Genomic DNA, 27,351 nt, shown 5'->3' with positions numbered 1-27,351 from the left:
TGTTTCACCAATGAAGTGTAAAATTAATGTGTTGCATGATAAGATTGTTTGCTTTTTTGGAACTCTCCTTAGGCCATATTTCATGGAAAATCTACTTCAATCTGAATCCACCAGGATTCCTGTGTAGGAGGTGTTGGGAAACTTGAAAATGTTTCCATAGATACAAAGCAGGGACATTGCAGCAGCATTCAGCCAGGCCATGCAAGTGTTGAGATGTTTTTCATCGCTAACACTGGGCTGTAAAATTGTACTAAAGTGGCTTTAGCCAAGTCCTTTATTCCCCATAATATGTCCATTGGTAAAGAAACCAGTTCTATTGGTATCAGTGGGCATACATTATCTTATGAACTTTCATGATATTTCTAGATAACATTGTAAGGTAAGAGAATGCATCTGCCTAAGCTCCTATTTAGCTGCCAAACTTTATTTAGCTATCTGCAATGTGTTTTCTATATATATGTCTTAGCATTTTGGATGGCTGAGTTTAATACTGTTCATATTTAGTACAGAGCTACTCACAGAGAAGAAAACAAGAATAAATGCAAATTTAAGATAACTTATTTTTGTGGGAAAATTCTAATTTTCATTTTATTTTCTCCATCGTTTGCTCTTGCTGCCAACAGTTTCACTAAGCTCCATTTTTTCCTGGTTTATTTTCATGTTTACTACTCTTCCACCGCCTCTCTATTTCTTACACATACTCTTCTATCCATTCTTTATCTCCATGTAATTTATAAATAGACTGCAGACTATTACCTTTACCACTGGTATGTCCCTGTGACGACCATAGGGACTTCCCTGAAATGAAATACAAACTTGATATTAAAGTTCATAATGCTGCTATTTAATAGCTCTGCACTTTTGAGATAGGGGATAAGAAGTAGCAGAGCTCTTCCCCCAGAACCCAATGTTCTCAAGACAAAACAGATAAATAGGGTGAGCCCTTGCTACCAGGTCTGCCCTGCCCTGTGCAGGGAGCCCCTTACCCTCCTAGTGCCTGACCCCAGGGACCTGCTGTCTCCTGTGGCAGTACTGTCATCTCGCTGAACCTAAAGAAGGAATGTGCTGTTGTTTCCATTTTGCAAGCAAGGGATGGAGTTTTACCTAAGATCAAGTTTCTAACGATATTTGCAAACAGTTAAATTCCAATTAAAATGTTTGAGGACCATGAGTTTCCTTAAAAGCAGTTTCAAAAGTGGATTGTTTTGGTTGGCTGGTTGGTTGTAGTTTTGTTTCAGTCTTTTTCCTGATTTTTCTAGAATTGTTAGCTTGGTATTGTCCTGGATTCAACCTTTCTACCCCAACTGTAAAATAAGATACAAGAGATGGGCTGGAAGAGGAAACAGCATCTAATTCAAATGTAGTTTTAAGAAAAATGCATGCTGATAACAAGAATGTTTTCCTGGGGCTGGAAAATGGCTAGTTAAGAGTTCATGTACATAAAAGGGCCACTCTTGAAATTTTTAATTCAAGAGTATCAAGCAAATGAGAAAGAGCAGTAGAGCACAGGAAGATTAAAACATAGGCCAGTGAACAGAAAATTGATTACAATGTCAATAATGGTTCAATAATGGTGTAGTCAGTAATTTTTGTGGCCAAAAAAATTAACTTTTTTTACAAACTTGTAAAAAAAAAAAAGACGAGGCGGGAAAAAGGCATGGAACAATTCACATTGTTTATTTTGCAAAGAGAATATAGTAATGAACATACCATAATGTGCATGTGTCAGTGAATATTTGCTATACAGCTTTATGTCTGGAACTCTCTGCTCTGTTTCTGTCAAGTCAGGCAATACTGCCAATATATTAAGTGCCAAAAAAGGAAATAAACCAGGATTATATGGGCAAAATACATTTGCAGTGATTTTTATATCGATCAACTTATTGTTGCTAACTCCTGAAGTAGAACAGCTGTGCTGATATTTTTATAGAGTAGCAGGTATTTTAATAAGATCAGTAATTAGGAAATTTCACAGCAGGGAAAGATTGGTTTTAGAACATTTTATATAGATTTAGAACTCTCTTGGTAAGAGGCATTAGAATTTTGTTCTCCACCTATACATGCTAAGATATAGACCATTATATTTCCTTTTGTGTTTTGTGAGTCTAATTATAACTCCTTGTTCTATGTGGCTGTTGCTTAGTCTTTTGCTTTTACTATGCTTTTACCAAAGTACATGAAAGAATGTATACCATAAGAAATAGAGTGCCACCAGTGCATGAGCTGGGATGAAAACTATAGTCAAAAGCAAAGCATAGACAAGGTTTTTTGAAAATGGAGAATGTGATTTAATGAGGACAAAGATATCCTTGTCTGAGTAACCAACAAAAATTTCTTTTGCTCAAAGTTTATTTGTTTCTAATTAAACTCTGCAAAGTAAGAAAAATATTGCAAGCAACAGCATTCTCCGTTAAAAAAATAAAGAAAAAAAAAGATAAAACCTCAACCTTTTTAATTTGGGAATGTGTTTTCAGGGCTACAGCATGGCAAAGCTCACTGCAAAATTTTTCACTGGTTCTTGTGGAAATCTGTTCATGTGGTTCCCATCCCTAACTACAATACAGTCTCTGGTTTAATCACCATTACCTGTCTACCTTCTTCAGGTCATCATTCACAATGCTTGAACAATGCTATGTGATATGATATTTTGTGTAAAAAACAGCAGTTGAACTTTGCTAGGTGTTTTGCACATAAGCACTAAAAAGAGACATCTGATGACCCAGGAACAACCCAGTCTCAGTCTTTTGCCCTATACACATTTAAACCTCTGCATACCAGTATTGATTTTCCATATGGCAAGTTCTACCTAAAATTAGGCATATATATAGTCTTTTAAGTTTTTATATCAAGAAGGGCCTATGTTCTCTCTGTTTTTCATCCAAAAGTACCAATACTTGGACACAATTCTGAACTCAACATGCAGCTTTGTAGTAGGTGACATACTAATTTTGTGATTATGTGACAATAGTACCCCATGGCCATTTAATCAAAAAATGTCAATATGTATTGATTACGATCCTAAAATGTCTTAATCCGGGATATGTGTTCTTGTTCATGGAACTTGAAAGTTCAAAGATTTCATTGGAAGAAGGGCAGCAGGCAATATAATAAATTGGAAAAAAAAAATCTTTTTTTTTGTTCTGCTAATCCTAACCCCCTTTAAGCCTGCAGAGTTCAATAAAATACATGGAGAAACCAACTAAGCTCAAAAATCAAGGGGATGGCATTGGCAGACTGGAAGACTGCATAGATTTGCCTCTTAGAGAAACAGAATTCTTCTGACTTTACTGTCATTTTTCTAATCTCCAAAGCAGAGGCGAAATGCATTTGTAGGAGATCCTAGCTCTCTGGTTGGCTAGTTAGATGAAAACTCTGTACTTACCTGTGCAGTTACGATAGCCTTGCAGAAAGACAGGACTAGACTTACTTGCTTAGCAAAAGACGCTTTAATGGTGTTTTTGACACTTTAATTTGTAGATTTCTAGATAGAATGTTTCATATTCTGTCATAAAAAGATTATTGGATTTGTTGCCCTCATAAACTAATGTTATTGGTTAAATTTGTACAGTGATATTAGTAAAGATTAGATTCCAATTTCTGTCTCAATACTAGATGTCTATAGGGCTTCTACTTTTCTGGGTTATTGCCAAAGCACATCACAAGAAAGAAAAAAGAAAATTTTCTAAAGGGACAAAGTAAGGCTACTGCATAAAAATTTGTACCTTTCCTTGCTAAACAGAAGCATTTCATGTATTCCTCTTTTGAGGTCAAAGGATGAGATTCTGAACAGACCAGAATTATTTCTTGTTTAATTTTATATATCCAATATAGTGAAAATCTATTTGTTCATGTTAACAGGAATAGACATTTTATAGACAAGTAAATTTCATGGAGCATTGGATATATTTTCAAGCTGAAAATTCCAGTCAACCATGAAATTAAAGAGAAAAGGGTTCCCTTTAAAGGAAAGTTTGACAATTACAGATCCTGTCCACCTCCTCAAATATATTCCTCTATCAAATTTTTTATCAGTTTTAATAATTCTTTTGATGTCATATTTGTTGGTATTCCTAGAGTAAAAAAAAGGTATGATAGGAAGACACTTCAAATAATTCTGCTAGGAAGAGTGTATATGAATTTTATTCAGGAAAGAAATTTGCTGTACTTCTCTGGGAGTCAACCATCATGCAAGGTTTTAATAGTATGTACAGTCTGTCAAAATACAGTAGGAGTTCAGCACTTTGAACACATTCTTCACAAGGTCTCCTGACTAATATCATACTTCTATTTATGATCAACTTCAAATGCTTGAAGAGGTCCTGAATATTTATTTAAAGAAATAAGGGACAGGTTCTGTAAATATTTCCAAAAATGACTGTTTAAAGTTAGCCCCAGAAGTCTCTAGTTCAGACATCTATAAAACTCACCATATTTTTGAAGGTTGTTATGGCTCCCAAAATGTCGATAATTTCAATAGAAACTGCAGCTGATCCTTATACCACTTCCATGTGAGTGGTGCATAATAAGCTACTGTTGGTATATCCAGACCAATTTCCTGACTACATTTTCTGTTCACTAGACAGACTGAATAAGATCAAGACTCACTTATTGACTACAGCCAGGTTATCACAGGTACACAATCAGGAAAAGGGGTAATCTTTATATAAAATTTTTTGCAACTTCTGATAATGCCTTGTTTTGGAACACTTGGAAAGGAGGAATTTTCCATTATCTCCAATGAGGAGAAAAAATGGCTTTGAATATTGAACCGAGGTATTTATGTAAGTCCTACAATTCATGTTAATGCCAACTGTCAGCAGTCCATCTGATTTCCCTGTCATCATAGCTCTAATAGGTCTGCTAAGAGCATGATACAGTCTGGCTCCATGTAAGATCCTCAGTCTTAGCTTCCCAGTGCCAAAGAATAATCAATAAGCCTGGTCAAAAGTTGATAGCAAAACTCTTTTTTGAAGGAAAAAAAATCCTTTCTAGTTTGATTTTGGCTATTTTGTGTATTCCCCACACTGAAACAGGAGAGGATATATCACCCATTCTATGTTGCTGTAACTTTTAGATACTATTAATTATCTTACTGCAGTCTGTAGTTCTGTAGTGTATTTATAGAAGTTTTAGTGGTTTTGAGTGGATTCTTCTCACATTTCACTTATGAATTTTATGCCCATTTCAATTAATGCTGAAAATAGATCCTAGAATATCCACATTCTTGTAGGATGGAAGTCATATTCTTACCAACCCTGTTAAATAAGAAATGTGGTTTTCTTTCTTCCACTCAGTTCCTATATTGTGAGATTTTGGCAGTCCTAAAAGCCTCTGTATTTCCCTGCAACAGCCTTTTCAGAGAAAATTCTTAAAATGAGAAATAAACACAGTTACATGACCCTCTCCCTGTACTGCATGTTATCTTTGAATTGCTGCTTTTTTTTCTGACTCCTGAGTACCACTGAAGTACATTTCAGGGAACTATATAAGTCTGTGAACATATATTTGTGGCACCTTGTGCCTGAATGGAGGAATTAATGCAGTATCCAACATAACTCTCTCATTTTCTCTCTACAGAAGACATGGCTCCAGATTGTTATATTTGAGGGGTGGAACATAGTAATTCTAGTGTGTGTAAATATACATGTAGTTTGCTACTCAGGGATGCCTTTGATTACAGTTACTCTGTGAAATGCAAGGCAGCCAAAATGAAGCTGTAGACACTAACAATTCAATATTGCTACTTTTCAGAAGTAATAAAATATACAAGCAATAATTTAAAATTGTTAATACCTTTAAAGCTAGAGAGAATTCAGAGAACATCCTGGAGTTAAAATATCAGAGATCATCTAAAAGGAATTTAACATTTTGTATATAACAAGGTTGAAGCATAACATATGGAAAAGACAGTGATAACATTAATAAAAGATAAATGTACTTGTGAAAATTCTATCTGAAACTTTGGGTTATGAAGTTTGTAAGTTGCTGGTGAGCCCCACAAGACACTGACATAGACCACTGATGACCACAGAAGACTGTTCTTCATCTAGGTTTTTGTCTTTTCAGGGAGAGGTTTTCATGCTTTAGTATCAAATTATTGGCTTCTTCAACTCAGGATGTATTCTGATTACTTTTGCTACCAAATTGAAGCACCAGCGGGATGAGGAACACTCTGTAAAGGGGAGTTGTCAATAAATGGTAGCTTCATTATCAAAAATTAATGTGTTATTTTTGGGCATCTTTTAAAAAACATGAAATATATATGTAAGATATAAAGATCAAATATCAAAATCTATTGCTATGTGAAGAATTATTTGGAATTATTTGCCTGTGCATGTGTGTTTAAGTGCTATTTATATCCACAGGCATTTAATAGGGAACTAAGAAAAAAGGAGGCAAATATTTTTCACAAGCCCCATGAATTTCAATATATTAAAACAAAAGCAAAACATATTCAAAATCTAGTGCTGACTTTTTGGACCTTAATAATTCTGTAGGTATTTCCAGTTTTCTCTGTGATAAAGAAATCTCATGTAGACATGCTCAATAATTTCAGAACATATTTTTAAAGAAATTAAGGTCTTAGACATTAGACAACGTATCCTCAGATACCTAGAACCTTATCTGATTGTAAAGTATTACTGAACTTGGCAACACTCCACTGAAATAAACCAAATCATACTGATTTATGGTAATTGGGAAGTTGGCTAACAAATTCACTATATAAATTTTCTATACAATATTATCTAGGTTAATGTCATGCTTCTTAAGTGCAATTTCTTCCCCTTCTGATATTTTCTTCATGCTCTAATCACTTGTATTGTAAACTAGAATTATTTAATTGTAATATATAGAGGATAAAATAATTTTGAATATTAACATGACAAACCAAGACTGACATATTATACTAATAGTATTATTGGATTTTGATATTAAATAAAAGGCAGGTTTCCTACATATACACAATTTTTTAAAGAGTTCTTAAGAAAGAGCGAGAAGAGAGAAGTTCTCAAAGTAAAGGTAGCAGATCTCAACACCGTTCATTTACATTAGTACAAAATTAGACAAAATTTGCTTATTTCTTCCAATTTGATAGCTAAAGTGGTCACCTCACTTCAGTGCATGTTTATGCCTGCCAATTAGAACTGCTGACATTGAATACCAGAGGCAGAAAATGAAATTAAAAAGCCTCATTGAGTCAGAACTTCAACTAGGATAAATCAAACTCAACAAGTCAGTGTACTCTGTTCAAAGATCTGTCCCCAAGTTTTTCAATTAACTCACATGCACTGGTCAGTTTTCCCATTAATTTATGCATACTGATCAATTAATTTATGTGCACTTGTCTTTACAGCAGCTGGGTTGATAAAAAAATAGGTTAAAAAATGGAAAAGAAGACTCCTAACGGTTTCTCAAAAGAGGCCTTTGGCTTTTCCTTGCACCTACATAAAACTACTAGATCAACCATCCTTGAGAGAAGAGCAATGTCATTTTTGCTCTCTGGTTGTCTTTGAGTATCCAAAAGCTAGGCAGCCCTCTGCCTGTTAAAAAGACAACTGTGGTTTGAGTTTAATTAAGCAATTAAATTTTATTGCTCTGTAGTATTTGAAGCTATGAACAGCTGCTGAAACTGATTAAACACTAAGGCAAAGCCTGAGGTGTTTGATCAGTCCAAAAAGTAATTTTATGCCAAGTAAGGAACTAAGTGATAAAGATTATTCTTGTCATTATATAACAAATCATAACATAAAAATAATAAGATGAGTTGCTTCCACTTTGAGGTTTTAAAGACTGGACCTAGAGTTTCTTTACTGGACTGTTTGGAGAAACTGTTTAGCACATAAATGTTTGGATTTACTAGTCTCACAGATTCAATGGAACATGGTGACATTTTTTCTTCATCAGTCAAACTGAGGCTCCTTTGTGATGTAAAATCCATTTCAAAAGGTGTTATAGATTCCATATTTTATCTTGAACATTCGGTACACTATTCAGAAGAAAAGACCGAAATAATCAGTCATGTACCTTACATTGTTCTTCTTCCCAAGGAAGGTACCCTGGGCAATCATTAAAGAAAAGGCAACCGCACAATATCCCCCCTAAGGCATATATTTACCTTCCAGAGTAACGTATTTACTCTGCTATTTCATAGTTTGAAAAACTGTGGCTAACAAGGGATACATTTTTTGCCCAGGTTCATTTAGTGTACCCTATCTCTAATACCAGGCCTGCATGTGCTCTTAGCTGAGGTGCTGTATTTTAAATATTGAACAATGCTAAATTTCTGACTGAATCTGTGAAATGCTACAAATATGTAAAAAATTGCTTTCCATATATAATATATATTTTGCACATTCAATTTTATGTTTAATGAAATGATTTGTGCATATGTTGAAATCACAACTTAGATATCTATTTTAGTCAAAAGCAGATTTTTTTAGAAGCAATTTTCATGAGCAGATGGAAAGAATGGAAAACAGCTCCAGTTCATGTCCGTGATAGAGAGGAATACTTAATTTCTCCTCACTGTGACTGGATGCATTTTTTTACCTCTCAAAGACCTGAGAAATGCCTTTCTTTGCCAAGCTAACAAGAGAGTGAAATAGCTGCGTAGGCCTTGGCTCACATACTTTTGAGGTGGTTTTCGTCATTAACTTTCTCATGTTTTTAAAAGGTATAACAACTAACAAACTAGCTTGTATGCTACACACCCAGAAGTTAATGTGCTCCCAATCAAGAGCTTGCTTCTTCTTAATCAATTTAATGTAATTAAATACTAACGTTCACTTTCTTTCACATTATCATCTTTAATTTTGTGTAGCTCTTTGATGTCTAAAAGCTGCTGAATCCAGAAATCAGAGACAACAATTTCGAACATTGTTGTTGTTTATTTTGCTGCAGTCCTAGCAAGATGTCGTTCTGTTCAATGATACCTAGAAACATTCTGAAATATTTTTTCCCCTGATCAAACAAAAAGGCAAGTTTCTCTTTTGCAGCCATGGTTTGCTGTTCCTGTAGATGTTAATTAGTAAAACTTCTGAGCTCTGTAGTCTAAACTGACTTATATCTTTGCTCCATTTACAGTAGCATAAGAGTAATAGTGTTTTTTTATCCCTGCCAGGATGATTGAATTAAATTAACATGCTCCCTGTTTCATGTTTTAAATAACCTTCTTTTTTTAACAACTCTTAAAATTACTTTAAAAAATTTTCCAGTAGGGCAGGTGCCACTTAAAATTGTGAACCAGTGGAAAAACCCGAAAACAAACAAAACAAACTAATTTTAAAAAACCAAAACAACAACAACAAAAACAAAAGCCACCACCAAAAAACTGAAGAGCCTGAACACATGTTTCTTACAGGAGAATGATTTAAAAAAAATCAAGGAATTTTTAGGAAAGGACTTGAAGCATAGAAGGTAATAGTAGTTACTAATTATATAACTCCCTCTCATAATTGTTATTCTCTACACACTACCTGGACCAAAAAAAAAACTATTTAAGAAGAGTAATTCTGCAGTCTTTTGATGATATGGGTATTATTTAAGTGGCACATTGCTCTAAGAAAGCATTTTTTCATTTACATGAGAAGGCAGGGTAAACACTTGAATGCCAGTAAAATAATACTGACAATTCAGCTTCAATCATGTTTCAGTGTATTAAAAAAAACCAACCAACCAACCAACCAAACAAACACAAAAAACCCAAAACCAAAAAACCAAAAAACCCAGAGAGGCAGATGAAGGCCCTGTCTCTGTCAAATCTCACCAAGGATTTAATCAGACATAGAAACAGTACCAAATGTCTAAGAGTGCTAGAACTGCTAACCCTTTGTGCTCTTTGCCTATTAGCTATTTGTCAGGACTTTTCATCCCCAAATACAAGATAGAGTACAAACACAATGCTCACAGAGAGCAACTCTGGAGTTTATCCTAAATGTCATTCTCCTTCATATTTGGATAAAATGTCTGGTGATAAATATATGTTGAGAGAAAATATAAAATAGGTTTGAATTCCCTAAGAGAGGTATAGACTTTATCGAATAATTGAAATTTTGATTGATTAAAAACATATTGGCTAGCTCCAAATGTGAATCAGCTAAACATCTTCATGGTCTTAACTTGATTTTTTCCTGGATGCTTCTAGCCATTCCATTTGTCTTGCCTCCAGCTGGTTTCAGTGCACCAACCTCTTGTCCTCTTATCCCAATATTCTCATCTTATCTTTCTTTTCTGCCTGCCATTTTTCTCTCCATGCTTTCCATTTGTACATTATACATTAATTCCATCATTATTACTTTCTCATTTTCCACAATGAACAAGACTACTGGTTTTTTTTTTGTGCCAAATGAGGCATGGTGCTACAGCATCAGTGTAAAATGAACATAAAATAATACCTAATAAGTTTAAGCATTAAGTAAACTTCTAAAAGATATCCTGTTTAAAATCTCTAGCCCACTGGAAGAGCAGAGGAGAACTACAGAACACATAATGTGAAAATAAACACTTAGCCTTACAAATCAACCCTCAATTTTCTTTTATTGACAAAATCTAGAAGCAAGAATGTCCTCATGTCTTCAAACTGTACTTTTCTTGGCCAGATATTTTCCTGTATTTCATTTTGTACGGGTTTTTTTCAGGAAATAAAGAAGAGGAGGATGGCAAATCCTTCTATATAAAACTGATAAATCTTCAACAGGTCATCTTCAAAAGTGCTGAAGCAAAATGAAGGCCATGTTTCTTTCTTTTATATTGATCTAGCTACACTAATGGACTGTTGGCTCTGTACTTTGTAGCTTCATAGGGTTTAGCTGAACTTGCTTTCTATCTACTGATAACTGCAGGTTGAGTAGAAAATGGCAGTATTTTCCTCAACAAGTTTCCATTTTGTGTTACAGAAGAATTTCTCCAAAGTAAATGCTTTCTCTATATTGAAAATGATTTCTGGCTTTGCTTCATTTTTTCGGGCTAGAAATCACCAAAAAAGAAAAGCACATCACCAAGAGCAGGCTACCAAATTCTTCTGTCACTGTGCACACGACAGGGACTTGATTGATCTGATACATGGTATCTTTTGTTATGGAATCATATACTCCTTTGAATTGCACATATTTATTAATGGAAATAAAAATATTTATATGCTTACTATTAACAGAGATTGGCTCTTTTTAAGAAACTCTTTATTGGTGTCATTTTGTGCACACTTTGATTCAATTATTAGCCTATAGAAAATGGATAAAAGGCCAGCCAGTACAACTAGTGAAGTGCTAGATTTTTTAATTAATAGACACTCAAACAGCCACTTCCTGGGGTTTTTTTCCCATGGAATTATATGCATGCAAATGTTACATTTAATTGCCTGGAGTGGAAGCACAAAACTCTTTTCTTAACTTTAATTAGGAAATATTTCCCCTTTTAGATTGCCCTGTGAATACTTCATGGCAGATAATCAGAAATTAAATATAATTTGTTATGTGATTTCTTTAAAAGGGCTTCCTTGATTACAAATAAACATTTATACCACATTAAGTCCAAGAAATTCCTTGTGGGTTTGAAGATGATATTGCACTGGATTCTCTGCAAATGGAGATAAAAATACCTGAGAAACAAATTACTGGAGCAGAAGACAGGATTTAGAAATAATATACAAGCCTGTATTTAATGGAAAACAAAGAAAAAATGTTACAAACGTGACAGGGAATCTGCTTTCAAATTTTAAATTATTTTCTTGGGAAAAATCTCCTCAATGATCTCCCCAGTCATGTCTAATTATGAAGTCAGCTTTACCATATTTGTGCTCTATGCTGCATTATTACAAGTTCTTCTCTATGTCACTTTATGTTAATAGTGACTATTTTGACAAATATGTGTTTTTTTCTTTATTTCCCTGGAAACGCTATTAGAAGAAAGAAACTGTGATTGCACATAATAAAAGTTGCCTGAGTCATTGTTTATTGAAAAAGAAAATAATTGTCTTGTGTTTCTTGTCATAACTTGCTATGAATCTTGAGCTTTGGTGAAGCACTTTTTACCAGATATCTTTGCTTTAGTGTATAAACTTGCAATGCTAAAAAAAACCCTAAAGCACATCTCCAGCTTTGAAATTAGAGTATTTCTCCTTTCTGGTGAGCACTAGGAGGGAAAGGATCACCTTGTCTCACTTTATCTTATTGATTATGCACTGCTTGCTCATCTTTTTAAGTCATGTTTGAAATAGAGCTTTAAAAATTCAGTCATAGCAATATTTCCCTGAGATGAAATTACAGATGAAGACTTTTTAAATTATTTTCTTGCTACTGAATTTCTATTGTTTTGAGTTTCCTTTAGAAAATTACCTTTGTCCTCTTCAAGAAAATGTATGCATAATTGATCATTATATTTATGAGGTACTTACATTTTTATAATGTAAAAATGAGAAAAGTAAAATATAAACACTGTATAGAGAACCTTGAAATTCAGGTGAAACAGAAGATATAAGGAGGCACACAGATCCAAACCAAGAGTTAGCAAGTGACATGGAAGAGATTCATATTACTTTAACAGTATTATACTTAGAGATATGTTTTCAGGATAGAAATAGAAATAAGCTTCTTAAATTGTAGCAGAAATTATTTGACTAAAAAGTTTGAAATGGTGAGTGTAGGCTGTCTCAGCTACCTCATGACAAGGCTCAAGAAAGACACTTTAAATATAGTTCACAATTCAGCTTTGTAAAATAATAATAATAATAATAATAATAATAATAATAATAATAATAATAATAATAGAGTTTAGAATCATTTGTCATGTCTTACACAGACAATGCTGGCTAAGACAGACAGGTGTAATTATGCATTCTAGAACAGCTGCTTCTGACAGACAGTTTTCCTTGCAACCCTGCTAAGAGAAAATTACAATTATCGTGCATTTGATCCAAATGTTGTTGTGAGGCTTCAAAATACAAAAGGGCACTGATTTTATAAAGTGTGTTAGAGGAAGAGCTAAAGCCACCACATGGCATCCCAGCAAGAGGCAGATTTATTAACCTCACACATGCCTCCTGAAGAGACCTTCTGAATGAAAAAGCCAGCTCTCCCGGCTTGGGTCAGATCCAGTGCTCTCCTGGGTAAGGGCATTAGCAGATAAAAGGCAGCCAATTTTAGATTTCCCTCCAGGTAGCTTCTGAATGTGTCAGAAGATAGGTCCAGTGCTCCTTTGCCAATGGCATCAGGAATTTTTTTTTTTTTGATAATTTTTTTTAAACCACTGACTAACTCTCAGAGTGAACCAATTCACACAATTAGTTCCCCATTTCTCTTGGCCTCTCCAGGGCTGTTGCATGTTTATGGATGCTTGTAGCTTTTGTTAGACACCAAAATATTGATGACATTAAATGGTACCCAGAGCAACCCAGATATCCTTTGATATTTACATCTGTCAGAAAGAAAAAAAAAATTGCCTACAGTAAGCAGACTTTTTTTCACTCCTTCTGGAGTGAGAAAATAAGGAAATAAATAAGGAAAGGGTTATGGCTTGCACTGCACCTAAAGGTCAGCAGTACTTCTAATTATTGGTGGAAGAATTCAGTCAAATTCCTCACACAGGACACCTGGCTACTGCTCACAACATCTTGGATGCTAGGGATTATTATGACAAGTGCATCTTTTGTCACTGCTGCCAGGGTACAACTGGAGAGACTGGTATTCTGGGAATTTCTCAATCCAAACTAGTCCAGAAAGAACAAAGTTCTCAGCACTCAGAAGCAAAAGGGTACCTATTGAACAGTTTGACCAAAACACTTCAATTATTCCTGTGTAAAGAGGTAATAGCTCTGTGAATTGATGGTTTAAATAATTAAACCTTAATTAAACAATTAAATTATTATTTAATTAAATAATAAAATAATTTTGAAGTGTAGCCTTTGGTAAAGGACCTTGTCATCATGCTGAGGAAATGTAATTACCAATGCAAGATGTATGTATGTATGTATGTACATATGTATTGCAGCTGCTGACACATTTTAAAAATTTAAAGAAACAACTAAGATATACATCTCTACAACTATCAAGCTACTTGGGCTTTAAGAAACAGAATCCCTTTTGAACTCGGAAATCAAGAGTCAAGACATGTTAAAAATATTCCTGCCAAGTACACATGATCATTTGAATAATGTGCTCATAATGTCTCTGCCATGCTCAGATTGCATTTCCTTCAAGCTGTTGTCATCTATCTCCTTCTCCTTTTTCAGATGAAATGGAGTGGACAGCAGCAGCCCTCTTCTCTTAGTAGAAAACAATTGCCTCCTTTAGTCATCACCAGCTGCACTCCTGCTTCCTAGCTCAGGAGATGAGCAGTGATGAGAGTGGACAGAAACACAGGGTGGGGACCGAGGAGAGGCATCTGCATCCAGAAGTTCCACGGCAATTATCTCCAGATCTACTAGGCTTCTGGAGAGTGCATGTTGCCCTACATTTGTAATGTCCTCATCAACCCCGCTTTATTTAAATGTGTGCAATGAAAAACCTGTGTTTTTCTGTAAGTAATTTACATAGGACAACTGCACAGCATAATATTTTAGAAGCAGAAAGAAGTGCAAAAGCCTTTTCTAGGAGAATGCTATTATTTCTGTTTCTCCAGTGGGAGAAAAAAATGTTGCCCATATCCTTGCATTTAAGAGTGGGGAATTTTCAAGAAAATTCTGGAAACTAAAAGTTAATTTATTGCCTGAAAACTAGAACTCTCTTTAAAAAGTTTCTCTGTAGATCTGTACCATCAATCAGTGCTACACGGCTTCATTGTGTAAGGCAACTGTTCTGAATTATTTCTTGGGGCAAGGGACAGTAGGACAACCTGATCTCTTGAGGACAGAGGGCCAAATATTCTCTCTTATACTGCTGAATTTACTATACACATATACAGTAAATCACTTAAGGAGCACAACACTGATGAGTAGTTCTGGTCAACATTAGGGGGGAAAAACAAGCTGCTGTGCCTTTTTGCCTGATTTTCATTTCAAGCTGCCAAAGATAGTAGCTATCTTCTGACTTTGTTCCTCATTTGTCAGAGCTGCATGTACTCTCATGCTCTCTTTCTATACCTCTCTTTATGTGTTAATTTTTACCAGCTTTGGGACACAGTCTAGTTTACATCCTTACCATGTGTTAGAAGATTAAATAAATGAGCTACATGTTATGCCAGATCTATTTCATCTATTTTCTCATCAATCGCCATGCTGCTCCTTACCTAAAAGCATCCTCCATACTTTAACAAAAATGGAGATATTTATGCTCGGTTTCAGCGTGAGTCACCTTGTTTATATTTAGAATATCTTCACTATGATTAGTCACACAGTCTGGACAGTTATGTAGAAAATGGTAGGAATAAAATACACACCCAACTCTTTTAACATCAGTGTACAATCTTGATGGTTCTATGCAAGTGTGGCTATGAAATCTAGATCACTCTCAAACTAGTGTGTCTTTTAGATATTTCATTAATCATACTTAAATAGATATTAAACCCCTCCAGATCCCTTCTGAATTCTCTGAGGTGTATTTACAGTTTTCATTAGGTAGTTGCAGTCCATCCAATAAACAGTATCATGTAAATTCAAGGAAATGTCACTACTTATTAAAACAAAAACATAATTAAACACTTTAGGTGAATTACATGAAGAGACATTCCAGGAGTCTGTCAATAGCTAAAAATCTAGGGATGAGTCAGGAGTACTAATCAGTTTTGGTCACATACTCTGCCCAGACACTTGGACTCCCCCCTGCATATAAAAAAAGAAGAAGCACAAAAGTAGCAGTCCACAGTGACTGAAGTACAATGTCATTTCAGTGTTCTTGCTAAAGCAGTATTACCTGCCTTAAGCATCTTGCTTTTTTGAGTTATTAGCTCTACTTTAATAACAGATCATTAGTAAGATAAATGACTTAAATTTGTCCTTCATTTCTGTGCTCTTGTCATCTTCCCTGGGGGGGCTCCTTTAGGGTCTTAGTGACAACAGAATACTACTAGACAATAACTTGATTTTTACTGAGGAATTCCAGTACAAGAACTAAACAACTCACAAACATGTCAATATGAAGAATCTGTCTCACAACCACAAGGCCACCTGCTCTTATCAGATGGTTTAGGTTGGAAAGTCATTTATTTTGAAGTCAAAACACTAAAGGTCTGTATAAGTTTAAATATCCAGAGTATCTTATCAAAAAACAGAAGGTGCCACTCCAGTCTCATTTATCATGTGGAAAAATATTCCTCAATTGTCCTAATATTTATCAGCAAGCCTGAAAAATTTATAGCTTTCTTCCATGGCTTTATAAGGAATCATCAGCCACCTACAATCTTACATATTTGTTTATTGCCAACTACTTTTGCTGGCAGATAAATCTCTTTAGGAATACTTATATGCTGACACCTAGTGGCTTTAAATCAAATGTTGTTTGTAGATAGGCAGTGATGTATTACTTCAAATCCTGTCCACTTCTTGGAAGCAGTGGTTTGAATTCTATGTGTTTATTTTTTCTTCCTTATTTTATTTTAAAGGAATGGACACCTGTTTGAATCAGAATACTGAATTTATTTATGTGCTACCTTACATTTTATTGATCTCAATTATTCCTACAATAAGGATAAAAGCATTCAGATGTATTTTTTTAAATTAAAATTGAAAAATGTGTTTATGTGCCTCAGCCTTTTTTTAGTCTAGACTTTAGTGTAGCAGAAGAGTCCTATTGAGTTGAGAGGAGCTCTTCAAAAGAGCAGGTGTAATATTTCCCCATGCAGTAATCAATAATGTGCAACCAAAAAGAAGTAACATTGTTCCTGTCTGAGGTAGACCATTTCCTTCCACTTAAGATGAAAGGAAAAGTATCATTTGACTCAATGAATGGGGAAATGTGTTGGCTTGATGATGCACCTAGAAAGAAATATTCACTTGAGCCTGTTGAAGTTTAGAGCTTGTTTTTTTGGGTTTTTTTTCCAGTGTGTACTTCATTCTAAAAGCTAAAAGTATATAAGCTTCCTCAATTGTAGTGAAGGTTTGCCATAGATAATAAAGTGAGAAGAAAACCAAAGCAAAAGAATGTTTGAAATGTTTGCATGCAAGCTGACTCAGATAAGCAGTAGGGACAAGCAGCTTATACTTTTAGGGAGACTGTATTCTGGAAGTCTATTTGGTTTATTATGTTGGTCTTACTGTTGGTTTAATGGCCAAAATAATTTTGTTACTACTAGATATATGGAAAAAAGCATAATAAAACATATTTATTAGTTAAGAACCACAATATCATTGAGAACTATATAATATGTGAAGTGTTTTGTTAATATTATCTTGTACTGCAGAGAAGCAAGATAATGATCGTAATATTTGTAACTTTAGAAGTTTGCTTTCCTTAACTACCTCTTAAAATCCTATGTAGGCTATTTAATACTTCATTAGATTTTTTAGGGCAGTGTAAATATTCCGTGTTTTCTGTTTGGGTCTGAGTTTAAAAGAAGATCAGCATGAATTATTTTATGATAATAATACAGATACAGTGTGTTCATTCTATATGAGCTCTTTGTATACTTGATTAAGACTCAAAACAGGCAGTTGGTCTCCTAAAACTGACTTACCCTCACAGACTCAATTGTTTTTCCCTGAAAACTGTAAGCATTTTATTTCAACTCTGTGTTAAGGTATTTCCAAAGGTTTAGTATCCAAATGAATGTTTGAGTTTGGTTGGTTGGTTGTTATGTTTTGGCTCTTTTTGTTGTTTGGGTTTGTTTTTTTTTAAGAAAATATGTAGTCTCAAGTCTGATTGGCTGGAGCTGCTGAGAGAGATGAAATTGTATTTCAGAAAATAGGAGTTCATGCCTTCAAAATTTATCTCTTATTTCCATGATGGACTGTATTGATATTGGACAACATTTTTTTCAGTTATCATTTTGCTTCTTTTTGACAGAACATTACTTTCTCATCAGCGTCTTGTCTGATCACAGAAAAAACCCAGACTTTTCACCCAGTAATGAGCTATTAGAAAGCAAAACTCAAGAGGAGAAGTTAAACAAACAGCCAACCAACAACAAGCAACCCCTCCCCACCCCCTACCCTCTGCCCCGCCCCACCCATCCCCTCCCAGATACTCCTTCTGGCTCTAGAGGAAAAGTAATCATTTTCTTGAACATAAAATGATTTTGGGATTTCTGTTGGAAGAGATCTTAAATATCATTTAGTACCAGCCCCTCTGTCATGGGCAGGGACACTACCCACTAGACCTTCCACTATTATAAATAAATAAATTCACCTGGTATGCAAATACACAGGAAAATAGAAAAGAAGGTTTGTCAGAGCCCCATCCAACCTGGCCTTGAGCACTGCCAGGGATGAGCCAGCCACTACTTCTCTGGGGAATCTGTTCCAGTGCATCACCACCTTCACAGTAAATAATTTCTTCCTAATACCTAATTTAAAATAACCCTCTTCCTGTTTAAAGCCATTCTCCCTTGTCCTATCACTGCATACCCTTGCACAAAGCTTGCTTGTGGCTAAACAAAATTTTTTTCAAGGTTGCAGATTGCAGTTCTTCATAATAAAAACAGAAAATATTTTTATAGAATTAAAACCAATTGAAATACATAGCAGCTTTCTCTGACTTATTGGCATTCATCCATTTGTAAGTTGAAATTACTGTATGAGTCATGCATGCTTTTTTCACATTTTCTGAAGATACTTTAAGTATTTTGAAATCAAATAAAAAATCAAAATTAAAAAAAAATAATTTAGAATCAATATTGTTTCCTTTACACACTGAAGCCTCACAAGAGAAAAAAACAATGTTCCTAAACATCTACTATATGGTATTTATTTTCATAAAGAGTTCTTTGATAGAACAGATTAGATTTTAAGACTAAGTATAGGAGAAAATTGTGAATATTTTGTATATCTTATTTTTTTTCCAATGAAAATAAAACTCTCCATATGCAAACATTTCACCTTGGTCATTTTAAGTCTAAGTGGGATAAATGAATATCAGAAAATATACTAATCCACAACACACAGAAGATGTTTTTAAAATTCTCTCTTTTTTTTTTTCATATTTTCTAGAGTGACGATCATGGTCTTCATAAGAAAAAAACACATAAATCAGTCTCCTTTTTCTCCACAAATCTGCTGATCATTTAATATCATTTTGTTCAAAAACTGTAGAGTCTGTGATACTCATCCAGACATCAGCTGGATGAATTATAATTTATAAGAGACATTTCTTCCTTTTATACTTGTAGCCGTCTCCTCCTTTTTCTTGTCTTCATTTCTTACTGTTTTGATTTGTTACAACAGGTTTGAACCCAATATTATGCAAGCTTTTTTATGCCCATATCCCTAACTTGTCCTAACTTTGCATGTGATCACATTAAAAATGGATTTATATTTTCTACATAGAAAAAATAGGTTTTTTTTATATTCCTAGAATTTTTCATCCCTATCAGCACCTGCAAAATTTTCTCCTTCTGTGATTCAGTACAATCAATCAATTTTCCAATCAGCTAATGAATTTCTACTTGGTGTCTTGCATCATTACTTTACTCACCTCCTATATCTAAAAGTCCATCCTTAGGGATTGTCCTTTCCATTTTAAATCAAAAAATGTTTTACTGTAAAGTATCAGTAAAATATTAAAGTTGTATTTAAAATAATGGATCTGATTTTCCAATTCAAATTCATTCAGAGGTTTTAAGGTAAAAAAATTGTTTCCACAGGTTCAAAACTAGAATTTTTCTGTATTCTTCATCATTTTTGATTCTACAGTTTAAATATTAAATACCTCATTAAGTAAATGTACAAGCTCTCTAATTTGCACTTTATCTTCTTTCTTCTTTTTTCCTTTTTCTTTTTAGCTTTTGAACATAATATTTTCAGTTGTGGGATGGGATTGACTTAAGCCACTGCCAGTGTCTCTTCTACCAACACATTCCTCGAATGTTGTTCAGAATGTTTTCCTAACTTCAGTGGTTTCATAATTCCATTTTACTAGATCTGTCCTTCCCTAATGTGAGGGTAAGTGTGTTTATGTGTGTATATATCTATAATTACATGAGATAAATAGCCCCTCTTGTTGTATACTGCCTGAATTGTAGCTAGGGCAACCATTACCAAACCTTTCAAAGCCAAAATAGTTTCCTTGGTAACAGGAGCCATGTAAAATCTCACAGAACAACTGTCTTTTCTACTCAAATTTCATTCTTCTTGATGCTGGAAAAATGGTTTTCTATTTCACTATCTGACTCAAAATAGGTGAATTGTGGTGGGGGAGTATAACCACATCTGAACACCCCAGGCAGACAAAAAAGGCCCTGGCAATCTTTCAAAGTATTTGACCTTTTTCTAGTTAATACGGATTAGTATCTTACCAGCAGAGCATATAATATCATCAGACCTCTTAATAAAATCTTTGGCAGTCAGTAACATTATTTAAGCTTGAAAAACTCATCGAGGTATAGTAGGAACTCACACAGCGTGAAATGACAATGCATTACTGACACTGAAGCTACATTGTCACCCTTAGGCTTCCTCATCAGCAAAAATTCATAATTCATAAAGCATAGTAATATAAAGGGGCAATGTGTCTGAGTGCTCGAGAAAATTACTGTCAACTTCTAGTTTATAAATTCTTAAAATTCTGCATTTTCTTGATTGGTTGGACTCTTAAAATCAAGTTGTTCTTTTTCCTTTTTTGTCTTCCTTCTTTTCCTTTTTCCTTTTCTTCCTTCCTTCTTTTAAACTTCTACTAATTGTGTTATGTCCAATAAAATCAAGGTTAACCGTACAGTATTCATATATACTATACTGTCTATGTGGTGCTATTTCTTGGCTCCTACTGTACCCCTTCTGTTTTTGTTATAGTCCTCTCATGTAAAGTATTTCCATTAAAAAGTCTGGAGTTTAAAAGTAGTTCTATCAAGACAACAAAATTCATTGCTAAATAAATTTCCATGGAATTACTATTTCACATGTGAAGTAAAAATATCTCAATAAAGTTATTGATATTTTTTGTTGGAAACATCTTGCTTCAGCAAAGAAAAATGTTTCCAGCTTTTTATATATGCTGGATAAAAGCCAGAATAATTAGTTTTTATGGATTTTTCTGCAGACATCATCATTATTATTTGTTATTTGTTCAGCCAAGTCTACCATTTTACTAAATGTATTTCATTTATTATTGTGAAAGAAAAAAATGAAATGTGTCATACACTTCATTCTAAGTCTGTAATACATAAGTTATTCCTTACACAAATAAGGTGTTTTGCTGACACAATCACTTTATTTTGCTTATACTGTCTTCAATTCCAATGGTTATGTCACAGATTTATAGACAGGTGCCTTCTGTTCACAAGCAGGTAATTCTCAATAGCCAATGATATTGAGGGAAGCAGTAATTTTCCTGTTAGCAAGCATGTGATCCCTGCGGATAGTTTAGAGATTGTATGACTTGTTAACTGGGGAGGTCAGAACTCAGCTTTCGAACAGTTTGTGCCTTGTTCATAAACTTGAACCCAGAGCCTATTAATTTCCAGTAAACCTGAATTATACCAAATCAGAGTTCTGGGCTTTGATATTATGTACACAATTCATAAGATTTTTACAATAGAGTTATCAAATAATGGTTAAACTGGTGGGTCTCTATAGATATATAAAATCTGTTTAGAATTGGATTTTGAGTATTACAGAAGGAGAGCAATTGAAGTAACTTTTTGCTCATGACCAGTATGATGACAGATTGTCTTTATTTCTACCTTATGTGTTAGAGAGGTACTTGCAAGCTGTAGATTAAGTCTTTTTTACAGGGGTGATATTTCAGCATTAACAGATGTCTCCTCCCCTAAAAATTTACTCAAGCCTTATCCTTCTGTCGGCATGGATGTGTTACACAGCTTAGCCCTTGAACCTAAGAGAATTATTTCCATTGGAGATTAATTGCTTTAAAAAATTAATGTCTTTATATAGATAACATTCAGTAAAACCATTTTAAATTTTTGAGATCGTCATTAAGCCATGAGATTTTTCATATTTCAACAGCCAAAATTAAAACTCGTTGGTCAATATCCAGGTTGAAAAAAATCAGTGAAATTATAGAGAAAACATCCATAAAGAAAACTTCAGTGAATTTACTTTTGGAGCATTTCTAGCCTGAGTTCAGACTAACTGATCCATTTGTTCATTTTTGGTACTGTTTAGATATCTGTCATCTTGTCCTCCAAAGTTCAAAGTAATAAAATACAAATGTAGCAATTCATTGAAAGAGCGGCAATGTCCTTCCCTGGGACACATTCCAGTGCAGACTGGAATGTAACTACAAGGACCTGTCTGAATGTTTATGAAGTTCATTCTTCAATGAATATCTGAGTGATGGAGATGGTCATGTTCCACATAGTGATTGTGAAGTAAATGCTAGATATGTCTTCTGAGATGAGTGAGCTTGTGGGACTTTTTGCAGGTTTTATTAATTGTCAGTGAAGAAAAGTGGGTCTTATAAAATCAGATTATTAGGTCATGCAAAATGTCCAAAATTTGCAACTCACTTTGGAGTTTAATCTTATATAATCAGAAGTATTAAAAAGAAAATGAGATATAAAATTGAGTTAAACTGAAAATGGAGAACTTAAAAAGATGGTTTAACTTCTATGGAAAAGTTATTCAGAAGCTAAATTAGTGCACAACTTTTATAAGAGCAGGTCAGTTTTCATTTTTGATGAGCAGAAGTAGACTGACTCACCTAAGAATATATATCTATTTATTGAAGTAGTCAATAGTAGTCACTTATGTAACAAAACAAAGCTTACTAAACAAATGAATGTCATTGCTGTGTTCCCCTGGATTCTTTTTCTAGTCTTGATTTTCTTCTCAAGGACCATTCATATTTTGTGGAAAAGGGATGTAAAAATGCTCTTTCAAACTTTGCTGGATCTTGATTCATGTATTTGTACTATAACTTTCTTTGTATGATTAATAATTCGAACTTTTGAACCCTTTATTTTGGAGGATATCCTGAATGACATATTTATTCTGCTAAAATAATATAAAACACTTAGCATATAGATTGAGATTACTAGGAAAGAAAGAGATGTGTGCTATGTTATATCCTATCACGAAACCAGGACAAGTTCAGGGATCCTATCCCAAGAAACATTCCTGAGTTTCTCTTAGACATAACCAGGGAAAAAATAGCTTCTCAAGAAATGTTTTAGAGCATCTAATTTGGTCCCTAGCTGTGAATTGTCTTTTGGCAACTACCTCTTCACTGAATGCCTGCAAAAGTTTGGAGACTATCTTGTTAATTTAGGTGTATGAGTTATTTCACCTATGTCTCAATAGGAAATATGGCATTTGGAACAACGTTGACCCTGCCGACCTAAAATAGTTTGTCAAGAGTTCCTTGTGCCCAGTATCTTGAATATCTTTGTTGTTATGTAAACTAGAGTTTATCAAATAAATGTTTCACAGATCACATGAACTTAGTTTGATTGGAACATGTTAAAACATAGAAGGTTGCCACAGTTCATACAAATGGCATCTGGGGCTTGTATGTAATTATTATTATTATTATTATTGTTATTATTATTATTACTACTACTACTACTACTACTACTACTACTACTACTACATTGCAGTGCATCAGTAAAGATAATGAAAATTATCGTCATTTGTGATTTTTGTAACATCTTTGCATAACTATAAAAAGTTAATACATAAACTAAAACTTTCGCCAAGTTCAAAATTTTGAGTTACCAAAATTAGAAATAATTGAGGGCATAAAAATCAGAATTTTGTATATGCTGCAAAAAAACACAAAAAGAGGTTCAAAATACAACATCCTTTCAATTCTGTACCTTTCATAAATTATGCATTTCCTATGATGTTTTACAAAAGTTGCCACACCTTTTGTGAGTTATCATTGCGATATTGTTTACAAAGAATAAGACACTTGATGCTTTTTTTCCAAAGCAGATTTTCTGCTATGCTGATACCTTCAGCAGCACTTGACATATGTTCAGAGAAAATACTTGGTGCCAGGAAAGTCTGGCTCTGAGTATCAGAAACAGACACAACTGCGCTTCTAGTTACCGAAAAATGTAAAGGTTCTTACCTTGCAGTTTATGGTCTGCTGTCATGCAATAATTCCTTTCTGACAGAAACACAATTCTCTGTAGATCCTTCCTCACCCTCTGCAGATGTCAGGTTTTTCAATCCTGTCTTTTTTTCACTGTTTTCCTCCTTGCCTGCTTTTTTTTAAACTTCTGAATGGAATCACAGATGTAAAACACTATGACACTCATAATCTAATAGATTCAAAACTGTCATCACTTTGCCCAAGCACCCACTTGCAGACTCTCTTTATTATCCATTTTATTATTTTCACAATCAAGATATTTTTTTTCACTGTGTTAGAAATAACATTATTTAAAATCAATTGACATTCAATATTTTCATACAATACATTACACAACATGTATATGCAACCACATCAAAGTCTGATCTAAGGAATGTTCTAGGAGGAATAGAAGTGTCAAACAATGCCATTAGAAAACAGTCATGATGTCAAAACTTTTCAGGTACCTAATATTCATAGGGACCTCTGTGATCAACACTAAAATAAAACATCTCACAAGAAAAATATGCAAACAGTTTCTTAGATAAAGCAAGAATTAGAGCACCACTAATGGCATGCTACAACAAAAGATTGTATAGTTGAAATATCCCTTTTACTGACAAAGTGATCAATGTTTTCCATGAAAGGTGCTTTAAGACATACAAATTAGGAGTCAAAGTGTATTGTAAAATGTTTTTTAATAGGAAGAGCTGCAAATAAAGAACAAGTAGCTGGCTGTATTAAGTATGTTATTTATATAATGAGGTAGACATTTATATACCCATAAAATCACAGAAAGGTTTGGGTTGGAAATGACCTTAAAGATTATCTAGATCCAACCCCTCTGCCATGGGCAGGGACACTTTCCACTGGATCAGGCTGCTGAGAGTCCCATCTAACCTGGCCCTGAACACTTCCAGGGATGGGGCATCCATAGCTTTTCTGGGCAATCTGTTCCAATGCACCAGCCCTCTCATAATTAAGAATTCTTTTCTTATATCTTATCTAAAACTACTCCCTTTCAGTTTAAAGACTTGTCTTATTACAACATACCCTGGTGAAAAGTCCCTCTCCATCTTTCTTGTAGCCTCCTTTAGGTATTGGAAAGTGCTGTAAGGTCTCTCCAGAGACTTCTTCTTCAGGCTGAACAACCCCAACTCTCTCAGCCTGTCTTCACAGGAGAGGTGGCTCCATCCTTCTGATCGTCTTAATAACCCTCCTCCCCTGGACCCCCTCCAATAGGTGCACATACTTCTTGTCTTGGGGGCCCCAGAGTTGTATTCAGTACCCCAGGCAGGGTCACAAAAGTGCAGTACAGCAGTAGAATCAGACCTGCTGGTCATCCTCCTTTTGATGCAGCCCAGGATACAGTTGGTTTTCTGGGATGCAAGTGAGCACTGACAGGTCATGTCAAGCTTCTCATCTACCAACACCCTCAAGTCCTTCTCCTCAGCACTGCTCTGGATCCCATCTCCATCCAGACTGAATTTGTTCTTGATTTTGCCCTGACCAATATGCAGGACCTTACACTTGGTCATGTGGAACTTCACAAAGTTTGCATGGGTCCATGTCTCAAGCCTGTCAAGGTCTCTCTGTATGGCATCCCGTCCATCCAGCATGTCAAATGCCCCACACATCTTGGTGTAATAGGCAAACTTGATTGTTTAATTTTGATTCTTGAATGCAAAGGCTATCCTGGGATTAACTAAATATGGAGAAAATTGATGGGACAAAATCTCAAGTCAACATCCAAGAAGAGAGAAAAATTATTCCTGACCAGTGATCTATCAAGATTGACATCTAGAAGAACATCAAAAGATGAACCTGTGCAGCTAGAATAACCTATTTTTATCAGATAGAAAAAGAGATAAGCCACTCTATTCAGGGAGCTGAGCACAAGTTTAAAAAAAAAATCTACTTAAAAATGCACTGTAAATTTCTGGTAGGACTATTTAAAAACAACAAGTACAGAATTCAGAATCTAGTATTTCTGAAATGTCAAAACAGTTTTGAGTCTAAATCTTAAATTTCTGTGTCTCACACACATCTAAATATTCATTATTTCTTTTAAAAAATGTAAATAAATCTGGTGTATCAGATTCTTTTTCAAGCTCCATTAATTATCACTTGGCCTTAACTCTAATTAAAATAATGCTTCTGTGAAACATATCAAACATACCTCTTCTTAAAGAAATTATATGAACTAAAACATCAGATAAACTATACATTTAAATTAGATTTTCTAAAATAATATTTCAAGTATCACAGTTTTTGGAATGCCTTTTCTCAGTAAGTAATGTGCTTGAAAACCCTGACGTAACATACATCAAACTGAAATGTGAGGAGGCTGGGAGCAGGTGAATTGCAGACCATCATTCTGTGATAAAAATCTCAAATCTCAGGAACTCCATTGGAGGCACATCTGTTGTTTTTGTGAAATATGCATCATTACTAATATTTGCTTAAATTTTCTGTATGAAACTCATCACAAAACAAAACAAATTTACAGGAAGTCCTACAAACCGCATTTCAACTACAGAGAACATGGAAAAGTGTCTTTCTTTCCCCTATTTGAAGTCCTTTTATAACAATCCTGTAGCTTAACTCAAACTGAGGACAGACTTTATTGTAAGTGTATATTCCCACAATAGCTTCCAGTGAATGGCTATTTTAATTAGCAGAAGTCAAAACAAGTCTTTGACCTTTTGTTGCACTGAGGATTGAGTGGAGGTGGCTTTGAACTCTTTTTAGCTTGCTTGTCCCATGGCCCTTTTGAAGTGGCAGAACTCTAAAAGTTGACTGAGTTTTTCCTACACAGGAATTGCACTTTGCATTTGTAAAGTTTGCTGTTCATTGATCTGGGTTCCTTGGGCCTCATGGCAACTGGGTCACACATGTTGGCAGCATCAATGCAATTCCAACCAGCTAAGACTGGTTACTTAGACTAATGTCCATGATGCATTGTTACTTACAAAAACCCATATATTGTTCAGTTAAGAAAAAATGCAAGTGAACAGAAAGCTATTAGCTCTAATTTGTGAACAGAAAGTTATCAGGTCTTATTTGTCTGCTTTGAGAACACTTTTCTATTCCTGAACTGTCTCTCAGAATATATAACAAAATGCAGTACCAGTTATTTACAGTTTCTCAAAATTAATTACCTTACTGACAATGAGCTCATTTTTTGTTTACTGTGGAAATGAAACAATTCACCCACAAACATTTACCTCATGGAAAA

The sequence above is a fragment of the Molothrus ater genome, chromosome 1 (genome assembly GCF_012460135.2).
Source record: "Molothrus ater isolate BHLD 08-10-18 breed brown headed cowbird chromosome 1, BPBGC_Mater_1.1, whole genome shotgun sequence".
Taxonomy (NCBI): domain Eukaryota; kingdom Metazoa; phylum Chordata; class Aves; order Passeriformes; family Icteridae; genus Molothrus; species Molothrus ater.
Note: the sequence above shows the minus strand (reverse complement) of the source record.